The sequence below is a fragment of the Cherax quadricarinatus genome, chromosome 28 (genome assembly GCF_038502225.1).
Source record: "Cherax quadricarinatus isolate ZL_2023a chromosome 28, ASM3850222v1, whole genome shotgun sequence".
Classification (NCBI taxonomy): Eukaryota; Metazoa; Arthropoda; class Malacostraca; order Decapoda; family Parastacidae; genus Cherax; species Cherax quadricarinatus.
The window spans coordinates 12,360,670-12,374,491 of NC_091319.1; the positions used below are offsets into that span (position 1 = coordinate 12,360,670).

The 13,822-nt window shown below is 39.1% G+C and overlaps 1 protein-coding gene across 3 annotated transcripts in view; it reads right to left on the minus strand.

Moving 5' to 3' along the window:
- LOC128693161 (putative neural-cadherin 2) overlaps positions 1–13,822 on the minus strand; it is a 919,455-nt gene that overhangs the window by 231,541 nt on the left and 674,092 nt on the right. The window lies entirely within an intron of this gene.

Here is a 13,822-nt window from a genome sequence, read left to right on the forward strand (position 1 = left end):
TTCCTGGAGGGCAGTTCTCGACCTTGTGTGCTAGCATCGGGAGGAGTATTTTGCCTTTTCTGTACCATTTAATATATTTTTACTAAGCTCTCTATACTGAATCAAGGAGATAGACCCAGTTTCAAAGCGGACTGCTTTGAAAGTGTGTCTATCTCATATATATATATATATATATATATATATAAATATATATATATATATATATATATATATATATATATATATATATATATATATATATATATATATATATATATATATATATATATATATATATATATATATATATATATATATATATATATATATATATATATATATATATATATATGTATTGCATCCAGAGAGCTTGTAGCAGCGATTCTCCCTGAACATCTTAGGGACAAGATTGGAGCCCAGGACCAAAAATTCATTGACGGAGCAATTATCTGGGATAATCTAACGGGCTCAGAAACCAGACCTGCTCCCCCCAACAACTACAAACAATCGCACTGGGATGGTCCAATAGTGGAAAATATAGCCTCAACGATGCTTCAGAGTGTGTCAGGGAAGGATAGAGCCCGCCTGCTGGCAGTGAGAGCCCCTCATGCTGGGGACTTTCTGTTGGCTGTTCCCAACTCCAGCCTTGGCACATGCCTCGACCCACAGACCATCCGCATCGGTGTTGCCCTTCGACTTGCCGCCCCTATTCTCGCCGAACACAGGTGTATTTGTGGCAGTGAAGCAGCAGACCGATTCGGGTACCATGGTCTTGTGTGCCGTAAATCCGAGGGAAAGATTGCAAGACATGAGGAGGTTAATAACATTATCAGGAGGAGCCTCACAACAGCTGGATGCCCAGCAGTAAGGGAACCACCCCAACTATGCAGATCTGACGGCAGCCAGAAGCGTCCAGATGGTATCACCCTTCAAGCCTGGACAGATGGGAAGCAGGTGGTGTGGGACTATACATGTGCATCTACCTTGGCTGATACCTATCTCCAATACACCAGGGAGGAAGGAGGGGCAGCTGCCAGCTTTAGGGAGTCCCAAAAGTCTAGAAAATATGGAGAACTTGCCCATCATTATATGTTTGTTCCCATAGGCTCAGAGACCCTTGGCTCATGGGGAAAGAGTGCATCTAATTTCCTTAAGGAGCTGGGAAAAAGACTCATCAGGGTAACTAGGGATCCCAGGGCGGCTAGTTTTCTGTTCCAGCGGCTCAGTGCGGCTGTTCAAAGGGGTAATGCATGCTGCATTTTGGGCACACGCCCAAGCTCTGAGGAGCTGGATGAGATTTTCGCCTTATAATCGGTGATATACACGTAACAACATGTACCGTATATGCCACATTTATATCAACAATGTATCTCTTAAATCTTCTGTGCCATATTATGTAATAAAATATTCCTATTGGTAAAAAAAAACAGTTTAAAAGATGGGGTGGTAGGGGAAGTGGAATATTCAAATGGCTTCAGGAAGAAATCCAAATATTCTTCCTTGAAGCCTTTTTATCCACTTCTCCGAGGCTATGGGTCCCACAATTTACACCAGAGGTGGACCCCATCATAAAAAAAAAGAAACATATATATATATATATATATATATATATATATATATATATATATATATATATATATATATATATATATATATATATATATTTATAAATGTGTATGTATATATATATATATAAATATATATATATATATATATATATATATATATATATATATATGTATAATTATATAAATATATATATGTATGTATGTATAAATATATATATATATATATATATATATATATATATATATATATATATATATATACACATGTAAGTATATATATGTATATATACATATCTATAAATATATATTTATATATATATATATATATATATATATATATATATATATATATATATATATATATATATATGCTACACTTTTATGAAGATTGATAGACTGAACACATCAATTCCAGGCTGAGGGACTGATTACCTCAAACTCGTCCTCATCTTCCATCTTCCTCAGCACTGGACTGAAAAAGCCACTGACTGGCGAAACGTTTCTAGTATATATATATATATATATATATATATATATATATATATATATATATATATATATATATATATATATATATATATATATATATATATATATATATATATATATATATATATATATATATATATATATATATATATATATACACACACTTAATACTTAAACACCTGATACTTAAACACCTGATAAAGTCCTAGTTAACTAATCGAAGTTTTTTCTGATTAAAATACCTTAAAACCCCCAACTGTGTCTTAATTGAATTTTTTAATATTTCCAGCCATCAGCCACTATATATAAGGATTATTTTCCATCGTCACTTTTCTGGTGTTTCTTAATTGAATTAAAATTATATCCTCTTGTACCTTCTTTATTTTTATTATTTACATCAACATATATTTCATATATCTATATCACTCTCAAACTTCTATTTTCTAACGAGAGTCTTTGGAGTGATAATGATCTTCATCATTCTGTCTTCTCGATCCTGAAATCCATTTATATTTTTAAATATTATGCTGCAGACAGCGTAAAATATCAGCATGTTGCAATTAAGGTTCAATTTTGGCTACAATTTCAGCTTATCGCCAACTACTTGGTTAGAAGTATATTTCTTAATATTATATTATATTATCCCACTGGCTGTTTCCCACCAAGGCAGGGTGGCCCAAAAAAGAAAAACTTTCACCATCATTCACTCCATCACTGTCTTGCCAGAAGGGTGCTTTACACTACAGTTTTTAAACTGCAACATTAACATGTTAATGTGTATATTTCTTAAATTGGTGTAATTTACTGTTTTATCAAGAGCAAAAAGGCACAATTCCGTGACTAGAATAATACACAAATACCTCGCACATAGGAGAGGAAGATTGATAGATAGATAGATAGAGAGAGAGAAGCTTTCGATGGCATTTCGGTTTGACCAATTGCTGAGTCGCGACGTTTCGGTCCATGACGGACCCAAAGGTTGTCTTAAACTTCTTTCTCCAATGTGCGGGTTATTTGCGTACTGTTTTATTACTGCTTCATGTATAAGATTTTGGGCGGATAATATGTTGCAGGTTTGTCTAGGTGGAGGGAGCGAGGCGCGGGATGACCGCTAAGACGTATGACCTGATCTAAAATGGTGGGAACACGAAGAAGAATCACCTGACCTCCACTGATGTGAACACGAAGAAGAATCACATGACCTCCACTGATGTGAACACGAAGAAGAATCACCTGACCTCCACTGATGTGAACACGAAGAAGAATCACATGACCACTGATGTAAACACGAAGAAGAATCACATGACCTCCACTGATGCGAACACGAAGAAGAATCACATGACCACTGATGCGAACACGAAGATGAATCACATGACCACTGATGTGAACACGAAGAAGAATCACATGACCACTGATGTAAACACGAAGAAGAATCACATGACCTCCACTGATGTGAACACGAAGAAGAATCACATGACCACTGATGTGAACACGAAGAAGAATCACATGACCACTGATGTGAACACGAAGAAGAATCACATGACCATTGATGTGAACACTACGAAGAATCACATGACCTCCACCGGTGTGTTCACGAAGTCTAAAACTCTGTGAAAAAATATTTCCAAATGTTTTCTAGGCTTCTTTTTTGTTTACAAATGTGACTTCTTGTTCTCTCTATTGCTGGTATTTAAAATTCTTCCTAATCTATTTTCTCTTATCTCTCTATGACACGGAGGCGGGCGAGGAAGGTCAGGTGAGAGAAGGAAAGAGGAAAGTGGAGACGGGAGAAACGATAAAGGAGAGGAAGATAGAGAGACCAGGGAGGGTAGGAGACGACGGAGGGAAGGTTAGATGCGAGGGATAGAGACAGGTGCCGAAGTAGGGAGGGAAGGAGAGAAAGAGAGAGAGAGAGAGAGAGAGAGAGAGAGAGAGAGATGTGCATGAGAGGAGGGGGGATGAAGAGGGTGCGGGAGACCGTTAATAAGGCAGAGTGTCGGCAGAGAAAAAGAAACACGATGGGGAGAAAGGCCTCTTAGGTTCAGAATGGCGAAACTTTATGAATCTTGAATCCTCAGACACTTTCCCGCACACACACACACACACACACACACACACACACACACACACACACACACACACACACACACACACACACACACACACACACACACACACACACAGAATCAGACGAGTCAAAAGAATGTTAGAAAGTACTTCAGTCATAGAGTTGTCAGGAAGTGGAATAGTCTAGCAAGTAATGTAGCGGAGGCAGGAACCATACATAGCTTTAAGACGAGGTATGACAAAGCTCAGGGAGCTGAGAGAGAGAGAGAGGACCTAGCAGATATCAGCGAAGAGGCGGGGCAAGGAGCTAAGTCTCAACCCCAGCAACCACAATTAGGTGAGGTGAGTACACACACACACACACACCTCAAATCCCTCTTCCTTCCTCTTTCTGGGTAATTACGTTATGAGGACAAATTAAGCCTCATGCCACCGTACAAATGTGAATCATGTCACTACGTGTTCTGTCTGGCAGCCTCACATTAAATTAATTACTGGAAATATTGTCTGTGTTCTCCGGGTGAGCATGTGACGAGCTGGGGAGAGAGACACTGCTTTCAAACCTAACATATATTCAGATTACCTTTCGCTCTAAGGTGAGCTTTGGAGCTTTGCTAAAAAACACAGTTTTCTTTAAATGTATTCTGATCACATTCCCTGATCTTGCACACCGAGGTAAGACTCTAGCTCTAGGCACCACCTCTTAACCTTCATTCGTCTAAATAATTTGAGTTCCACCCTCCTGGCTAGGGATTATCTTGGCTTGATTTTTAGAGTCGTCGCCCCCGCTCTCCGGTCTCAGACCAGACCTCCTAAATTGGAAAGGAAATATTGCAGGGATAACAACTGCTAATGGAGACACAAGAAAGCAGAGATAAGATCATCCTGAATGTAAGAAGAGGTTTGTAAGAGATACCTGTCATCTTACATGTATAAGTTTGCAAAAGTTGCATTTCATCTTACATGTTCCAGAGACAGAAAAAACACTCGCACTCCTGCCAGAGTGCAAATCGTTTAACAGGTTTCTGTCTCACACTCATATGACAATCTTGGGTAGATGCTTCCTACCCACTATAAAAGTGATTCCTGTGCTTCAGCGATTTAAAAGGGGGGCATGGTGTTTGATCCAAGGATCTAGAGCTATCTTTTTCTTCCTAGGATCAATCCTGATTGCCACCCATTCAACATATGCCACTGTGCTCTAATCCCTTATATATCATACTCTTATCACCTTGTTAATTCCCCCAGTATCTGGGATGCCGTAATTCTATCTCCTAAGATTCCTCTGCCTCATAGGTCTGGGACCAGTCTGGATGTAATATCTCTACATTTTCTCAGCGTTTAGTATCATCGATGAATGTTTTAGAGTGGCGTATATATGCTCACGTTTGTTTTCAGAAGTAAATGCGTTATCTCGTTCGGTCGTGCGTTTATTGTGTATCTGATTATGAGTTGCTAGTACGTTTCATTTTGCGTTTTTAATCGTGCGTTTGATGGTGCGGTTTACCGCCCTTAATCGCGAGTTTAATTATCCGTTTAATTGTGAATTAGAACGTGCGTTAGAGCATGCATTTGAATGTGCTTTCGTTCCTGCAAGCACTCGATATTTCGCGTGCATGTATATATGCTTTAGGGCAAGCATGCATGCGAGCGTATCTGCGTTCTCAAGTGCAACTGCGTGTTGAGGTAAGAAGAGAAAGGTACGCTTTCGTGTGTGTGTGTGTGTGTGTGTGTGTGTGTGTGGGTGTGTGTGTGTGTGTGTGTGTGTGTGTGTGTGTGTGTGTGTGTGTGTGTGTGTGTGTGTGTGTGTGTGTGTGTGTACTCACCCAATTGAGGTTGCAGAGATCGAGACTAAGCTCCTGGCTGTGTGTGTGTGTGTAGAGGCGAGAACAACCTCACTATCCTGGCCTCAGCTGGTGCTGCAGCTTCCCAGTGTTCTCTTCGCTGTTTACATTATGCAAATCGCAGGAGGAAAAAAATCTCCTAGAAAATCGCAACCAAAAAAACCATGAAAAGTTAAAGAAAAACTGGAGTCCTTTTATTTATACATAACAAGAGCAACTGGTAATATATATATATATATATATATATATATATATATATATATATATATATATATATATATATACAAGGAATTCGCGAGAGCATGCGAAATATACACAAACACTGATCTCTGGCTGAAGGAGACTCGAACCTACGAACCTTAGGACAAGGTACGCAGTGCTTTACCAATCTATCCACACTGGACCAATACCTTGGCGTGCAGCATGCGCTACACGTTTTGATCCAAGGCAGCCAGCTTTCAGGAAGAAGGCTTACAGCTTTTCATCTCATCCCCTGCATGCATCAGCCTTACTAGAGATTTGTGTATATTTCGCATGCTCTCGCGAATTCCTTGCATTGTTCAAATCTCTAGTAAGGCTGATGCATGCAGGGGATGAGATGAAAAGCTGTAAGCCTTCTTCCTGAAAGCTGGCTGCCTTGGATCAAAACGTGTAGCGCATGCTGCACGCCAAGGTATTGGTCCAGTGTGGATAGATTGGTAAAGCACTGCGTACCTTGTCCTAAGGTTCGTAGGTTCGAGTCTCCTTCAGCCAGAGATCAGTGTTTATATATATATATATATATATATATATATATATATATATATATATATATATATATATATTAATAGGATGGGGTCAAACCTCTGGTGTAAATTGTGGGACCCACAGCCTCGGAGAAGTGGATAAAAAGGCTTCAAGGAAGAATATTTGGATTTCTTCCTGAAGCCGTTTGAATATTCCACTTCCCCTACCATATATCATATATATATATATATATATATATATATATATATATATATATATATATATATATATATATATATATATATATATATACATATATATATATATATATATATATGTATGTATATATATATATATATATATACATATATATATATATATATATATATATATATATATATATATATATATATATATATGTATATATATATATATATATATATATATATATATATATATATATATATATATATATATATATATATATATATATATATATATATTTAACAAGTCGGCCGCCTCCCACCGAGGCAGGGTGACCCAAAAAGAAAGGAAATCTTCAAAAAGAAAATACTTTCATCGTCATTCAACACTTTCACCTCATTCACACATAATCACTGTTTTTGCAGAGGTGCTCAGAATACAACAGTTTAGAAGTATATACGTATAAAAATACGCAATATATCCCTCCAAACTGCCAATATCCCAAACCCCTCCTTCAAAGTGCAGGCATTGTACTTCCCATTTCCAGGACTCAAGTCCGGCTATATAAAATAACCGGTTTGCCTGAATCCCTTCACTAAATATTACCCTACTCACACTCCAACAGATCGTCAGGTCCCAAACACCATTCGTCTCCATTCACTCCTATCTAACATTCTCACGCACACTTGCTGGAAGTCCAAGCCCCTCGCCCACAACACCTCCTTTACCCCCCTCCCTCCAATCTTTTCGAGGACGACCCCTACCCCGCCTTCCTTACCCTACAGATTTATACGCTCTCCATGTCATTCTACTTTGATCCATTCTCTCTAAATAACCAAACCACCTCAACAACCCCTCCTGAGCCCTCTGACTAATACTTTTATTAACTCCACACCTTCTCCTAATTTCCACACTCCGAATTTTCTGCATAATATTTACACCACACATTGCTCTTAGACAGGACATCTCCACTGCCTCCAACTGCCTCCTCGCTGCTGCATTTACAAGCCAAGCTTCACACCCATATAAGAGTGTTGGCACTACTATACTTTCATACATTCCCTTCTTTGCCTCCATAGATAGCGTTCTTTGTCTCCACATATACCTCAACGCACCACTCACCTTTTTTCCCTCATCAGTTCTATGATTAACCTCATCCTTCATAAATCCATCCGCTGATACGTCAACTCCCAAATATCTGAAAACATTCACTTCTTCTATACTCCTCTTCCCCAATTTGATATCCAATTTTTCTTTATCTAAATCATTTGATACCCTCATCACCTTACTCTTTTCTATGTTCACTTTCAACTTCCTACCTTTACACACACTCCCAAATTCGTCCACTAACCTCTGCAATTTTTCTTTAGAATCTCCCATAAGCACAGTATCATCAGCAAAAAGTAACTGTGTCAATTCCCATTTTGTATTTGATTACCCATAATTTAATCCCACCCCTCTCCCGAACACCCTAGCATTTACTTCTTTTACAACCCCATCTATAAATATATTAGACAACCATGGTGACATTACACATCCCTGTCTAAGACCTACTTTTACCGGGAAGTAGTTTCCCTCTCTTCTACACACCCTAACTTGAGCCTCACTATCCTCATAAAAACTCTTTACAGCATTTAGTAACTTACCACCTATTCCATATACTTGCAACATCTGCCACATTGCTCCCCTATCATATGCCTTTTCTAAATCCATAAATGCAATAAAAACTTTCCTACCTTTATCTAGATACTGTTCACATATATGCTTCAATGTAAACACCTGATCTACACATCCCCTGCCTACTCTAAAACCTCCTTGCTCATCCACAATCCTACATTCTGTCCTACCTCTAATTTTTTCAATAATAACCCTACCGTGCACTTTTCCTGGTATACTCGGTAAACTTATTCCTCTATAATTTTTACAATCTCTTTCGTCCCTCTTCCCTTTATGTAAAGGGACTATACATGCTCTCCGCCAATCCCTAGGCACCTTCCACTCTTTTATACATTTATTAAACAAAAATACCAACCACTCCAACACTATGTCTTCCCCTGCTTTTAACATTTCTGTCATGATCCCATCAGTTCCAGCTGCTTTACCCACTTTCATTCTACGTAATGCCTCACGCACCCCCCCACACTCACATCCTGCTCTTCTTCACTATTAAAAGATGGTATACCTCCCTGGCCAGTGCATGAAAATACCGCAGAATTACGTAGAAGAAAATATATGAGAAAGAAACAAGTAGGTAGACGAGAGATTAACAGAGAAAAAGAGCAGAATACTTGTAGATAAACTAAAGATATAACATGGATTCCATTCCCTGCCAACCAAACCTTTCTTATCCTTCCCAGTTAAAACCAGTTCTTACAAATACACTACAATTCAGTAAAGATTTGCACGCGAGAAAAAAAAACACTTAGCATATAATAAAATATTACTCCAAATTTCTCGCGGTCTCGCCGGGGGTCCACGTGATTACATACAATAATTTCTAAAGAACACAAGGCTGGGAAGAGAGGAGCAGGATCTTCAGTCACCAAGGTAGCTGTGGGCGGGGTACACACACACTGTCTTCAGTCACCAAGGTAGCTGTGGGTGGGGTGCACACACACTGTCTTCAGTCACCAAGGTAGCTCTGGGTGGGGTGCACACACAGTCTTCAGTCGCCAAGGTAGCTGTGGGTGGGGTGCACACACACTGTCTTCAGTCACCAAGGTAGCTGTGGGTGGGGTGCACACACTATCTCAAAGTGATAATTTATATAGAAAGAGTAGAGTCAAATTCCTACATTCTGTAAATCATTGTATAAGTTGTTGCTCGTGTATAGGGCCCACTGAGCTCCCAACACAGCATTATTCCGAAGAAAATGCATCTTAAAATTTACACTTGGAAGTTTGCATCCCCCCCCCCATTCATTACTTGGGACCTCAACTTGGCCCTGGTAACAACATAACAAAACTTGCGCCAGACATGGACATGCAAGAGGCACTTCTGTATCTGTTTACCTACAAGGAAAACTGAAACAATTTGCACAAAAAGCAAGCAGAGCACGTAGGAATCCGAAAGATCAGTGTACAAGGACCCAGTACAGCCGACAATCTTGGACAAGAACAGTGGGAAATGTGAAGCTCACCACAGTGACAATTTAAGACTGGCTTGTTACATGGCAAGAATATACTGAGATGGATTTACGGTTATGATGAATGCGATACCCAGTGATCTCTCTCTCTCTCTCTCTCTCTCTCTCTCTCTCTCTCTCTCTCTCTCTCTCTCTCTCTCTCTCTCTCTCTCTCTCTCTCTCTCTCTCTCTCTCTCTCTCTCTATCTCTCTCTCTCTCTCCTCGAACCGTTGGCAAAGCTCTTGTTCCTCGAAGCATCAACATTGTATTATACTCAAAAGAAAGCGCCAAATCCGTAAGGAATAAGAGGTAATCAAGTTTGATCAGAGGAAAGAGAAAGAAACCTCCATTCCTTGAATCAAGAGCCCGTCACAGTAATGTTGAAGTTCGAAAGCGTGTGCTATGAAACAATTGCAGGTTTAACGCTTTTCCGTGAACTCAATAGCAATAATAACATACTTGGGTAATTTAAGGTCAATATCAGACCAAATTCAGAGGGCAGTTACCTGTGATTCACCTGTAACGGTTTTCGAGGGCCCTTCTACCTCCGCTGCCTGGCCAAGATCCAGGCTTCCTTCCTGCCTCCATACCAGGGAAAGCAGGGTATGAACCCAACCTACCTAAGCACAGTCACATCCAACTAAGAGTCCTGAATGCGACCTGCATTCAAACACAGAACGGCACGGGATACTCCATTCATCCAGCAGAAGAACCACTTCGTATCACCAAGCATGTGTAAGTCTAGAAAGAGAAGCAAATATGCAGCATCTTACAACAGAGATCCAGCAGGATTCGACGAAGCTTTCAAGAGGAGAACCTCAGAATGCTTAGTCCCTTATGTCAAATGCACTGCTGATGACTCTTGTGAGTTTAGCGTTGTCCACGAATATAATAATAGCATTAATAATAATTGGGAAGTCCTAATGCACAGCTGGATGCATGGAATGTGCCTTCCCACGTTTGAGTATGGTTGTCAATACTCGAGCCAGAGAGCATTCTGTCTCTGCAAAACAACAACTTTGAGCTTCTTAAGATGAGGAGTCTCTGTCTGGGCCCGGTAGACAACCATTCCCAAAACGTCATCTGATAACTATGAGAGAGCGCCACACCGCAAGAGTGGTAGGCCTCTGGGCCCGAGACTAGACGAAATGCTGGGTCACCGTCAAAGATGAAAGTAATCCATCACCGAGGCGCTGTTGGTCGGAGCCGGAAAAGAGGACGGAGGAGGTAATCCATCACTAAGGAAACAGTGTGTGTGTGTGTGTGTGTGTGTGTGTGTGTGCGTGTGTGTGCGTGTGGGTATGTCTGTCTGTGGCAAAAGAAGAAATCTGTGAAGAATTGTTCCTAGTTGTTAAACTTACTCGAACTTTTATCTTGATTAATCAGGCTGGGGATAGAGTAAGATAATTAAAAAGAGAGAAATTTAAATCTTACCCCCTTAAAAATAGTGAACCATTACATATTTATTTTGTATACGATGGCGCTTTAACCGTCAGAAGAAATGCCATAGTATGGTTGGTTCTTTCTCTATATTTTATTGAGGCTGCGTATAGAATATTCTGAGTTGATGAGTTAGACACATGTACGTTTCGCCACACAGTGGCTTCATCAGTCATGAACACAGAAGAATGGTGAAGTTCAGAAGGAGTTTGAGGTAATCAGTCCCTCAGCCTCGAGTCGATGTCATCAGTCCACCAATCTTGATGGACTGATTTCATCGTCAATGAAGATACCCAAGTGTTGCAAATGTATTTAATTCATCAATTTGTCGGTTCTCTGAACCATTTATCAACATTCCTGTCAGACACAGCAGAATCTCGGGAACTTGATACAGAGAATTCTTCACTTCATCTTCCCAATATTCTGAGTGCACAATACTTTCCATATCAGGCCTAATGACGAAGCCTTGAGATGTATGGGATATATTTCCCGTTGTACGTTTCATAATATTTACACTCAGTAATTTTTGGATGGTTCCCAGCAGAGAAAATGATGATTTATACACCCCAAAAAAACTGTAATTTTAATTTAAGCAAATCCGAAATTTTTATTATTTATACAGTAAACTCAACAGTTCTGATGATTTCTATAATATAAAATAAGTTATCATTATTTCTAAAAAAAAAAATTATCGGCAATTTTGGTAATTCTAAAACTAAGTCAGTTATTTGGTCCCAAGCATCAAATTCAAAATATAATGTAATTTGAAGTATATAGTATATAAGTTTTGTAAATAAATAACTTGTTCCACCATAGTCATATTAACATTAAAATTTACTGTTTTATCAGTGGTTCACTTCGATAATTTTATCAAGAGACGAATTGTTGAACCAAATTGTTGAACCAAATTGTTGAACCAAATTGTTGAACCAAATTGTTGAACCAAATTGTTAAATCAAATTGTTGAACCAAATTGTTGAACCAAATTGTTAAACCAAATTGTTGAACCAAATTGTTAAACCAAATTGTTAAACCAAATTGTTAAACCAAATTGTTGAACCAAATTGTTGAACCAAATCTGTAAGATAAATGATATTAAATACCTACACGATGGAATAATAAATATAAATGCAGTATAATGCGAGCCTTTATTGAGAACATTTCGCCCACACAGTGGACTTTATCAAGTCACTAGAATATTTCACTTTGTGGCTTCGCAAGGCGAAACGTAGCAATAAAAGATCGCATTATACTGCATTTTACACACACACACACACACACACACACACACACACACACACACACACACACACACACACACACGCACGAAATTCATTTTGCAATAGGTGGCTGCTGGAATTCAATCCTTACGATTGTAAAACAATGAGACTTAGGGTGGAAATGAGAAGACCAGACGTGGAATACAACCTGGGAGGTGTGACGCTAGAGACAACATGGAAAGAAAAAGATCAGGAAGTAAGCATCGCTACGAGCATATCACTAGAAGTTCACACCAGCCATATAACTTCAGCTGCCTATGCAGCCAACCTGAGAACTGCTCTCAGAGTTTTAATTTTATTTATTTAGGACATTATACACTACTTAGGTCCATCTTAGAGTATGTGGCACCAGCATGGAGCCCGCATTTGTCATGTACATAAAGAAAAATACAGAAGATTCTAAAGTTAGCAAGGAAATTAATGCTGGAACTGGTGGAAAAAGAACTACGAGGAGAGACTTAGAGAAGTTAACAACACTAGAAGAGAGGAAGACCAGAGTGATACACGACACACTCACGGAATAGACAGAGTAAATATGGATAGTTAGTTTGAAGGTAAAGGAAACAAGTGCATAGACTGAAAACGACGTCTTAGTCTCAGTTTCGGTCTTGGGACCTTGATCACTTCTAAGTGATCAAGGTCCAAGACCGGAATAGACAGAGTAAATATGGATAGTTAGTTTGAAGGTAAAGGAAACAAGTGCATAGACTGAAAACGATGTCTTAGTCTCAGTTTCGGTCTTGGGACCTTGGTCACTTCTAAGTGATCAAGATCCCAAGACCGAAACTTTTTGCAATGAACGTGTCCTTAAGTTCCGTATTTGTCTCCTTTTCCCTGTAAGTTGTCGCATTTTCTGCCTTATTTTTTACCATTTCATTTGAGATGCATGGAGTGGCAGACAGGGGACACATACAACAGCTAAAGACGCTGATGATACAGCTAAGAAGGTGGAATAAACCCAACTAACAAATAGTTCAAACAAAAGCCATTCACATTTTCAGGAATAGGTATGACTAATAAGAGCTAAGCGGCTGGGCCAGGAGCTATAACTCAACCCATATGAACACAACTAGTCAAACATTACGCAATCTCCATGACGCG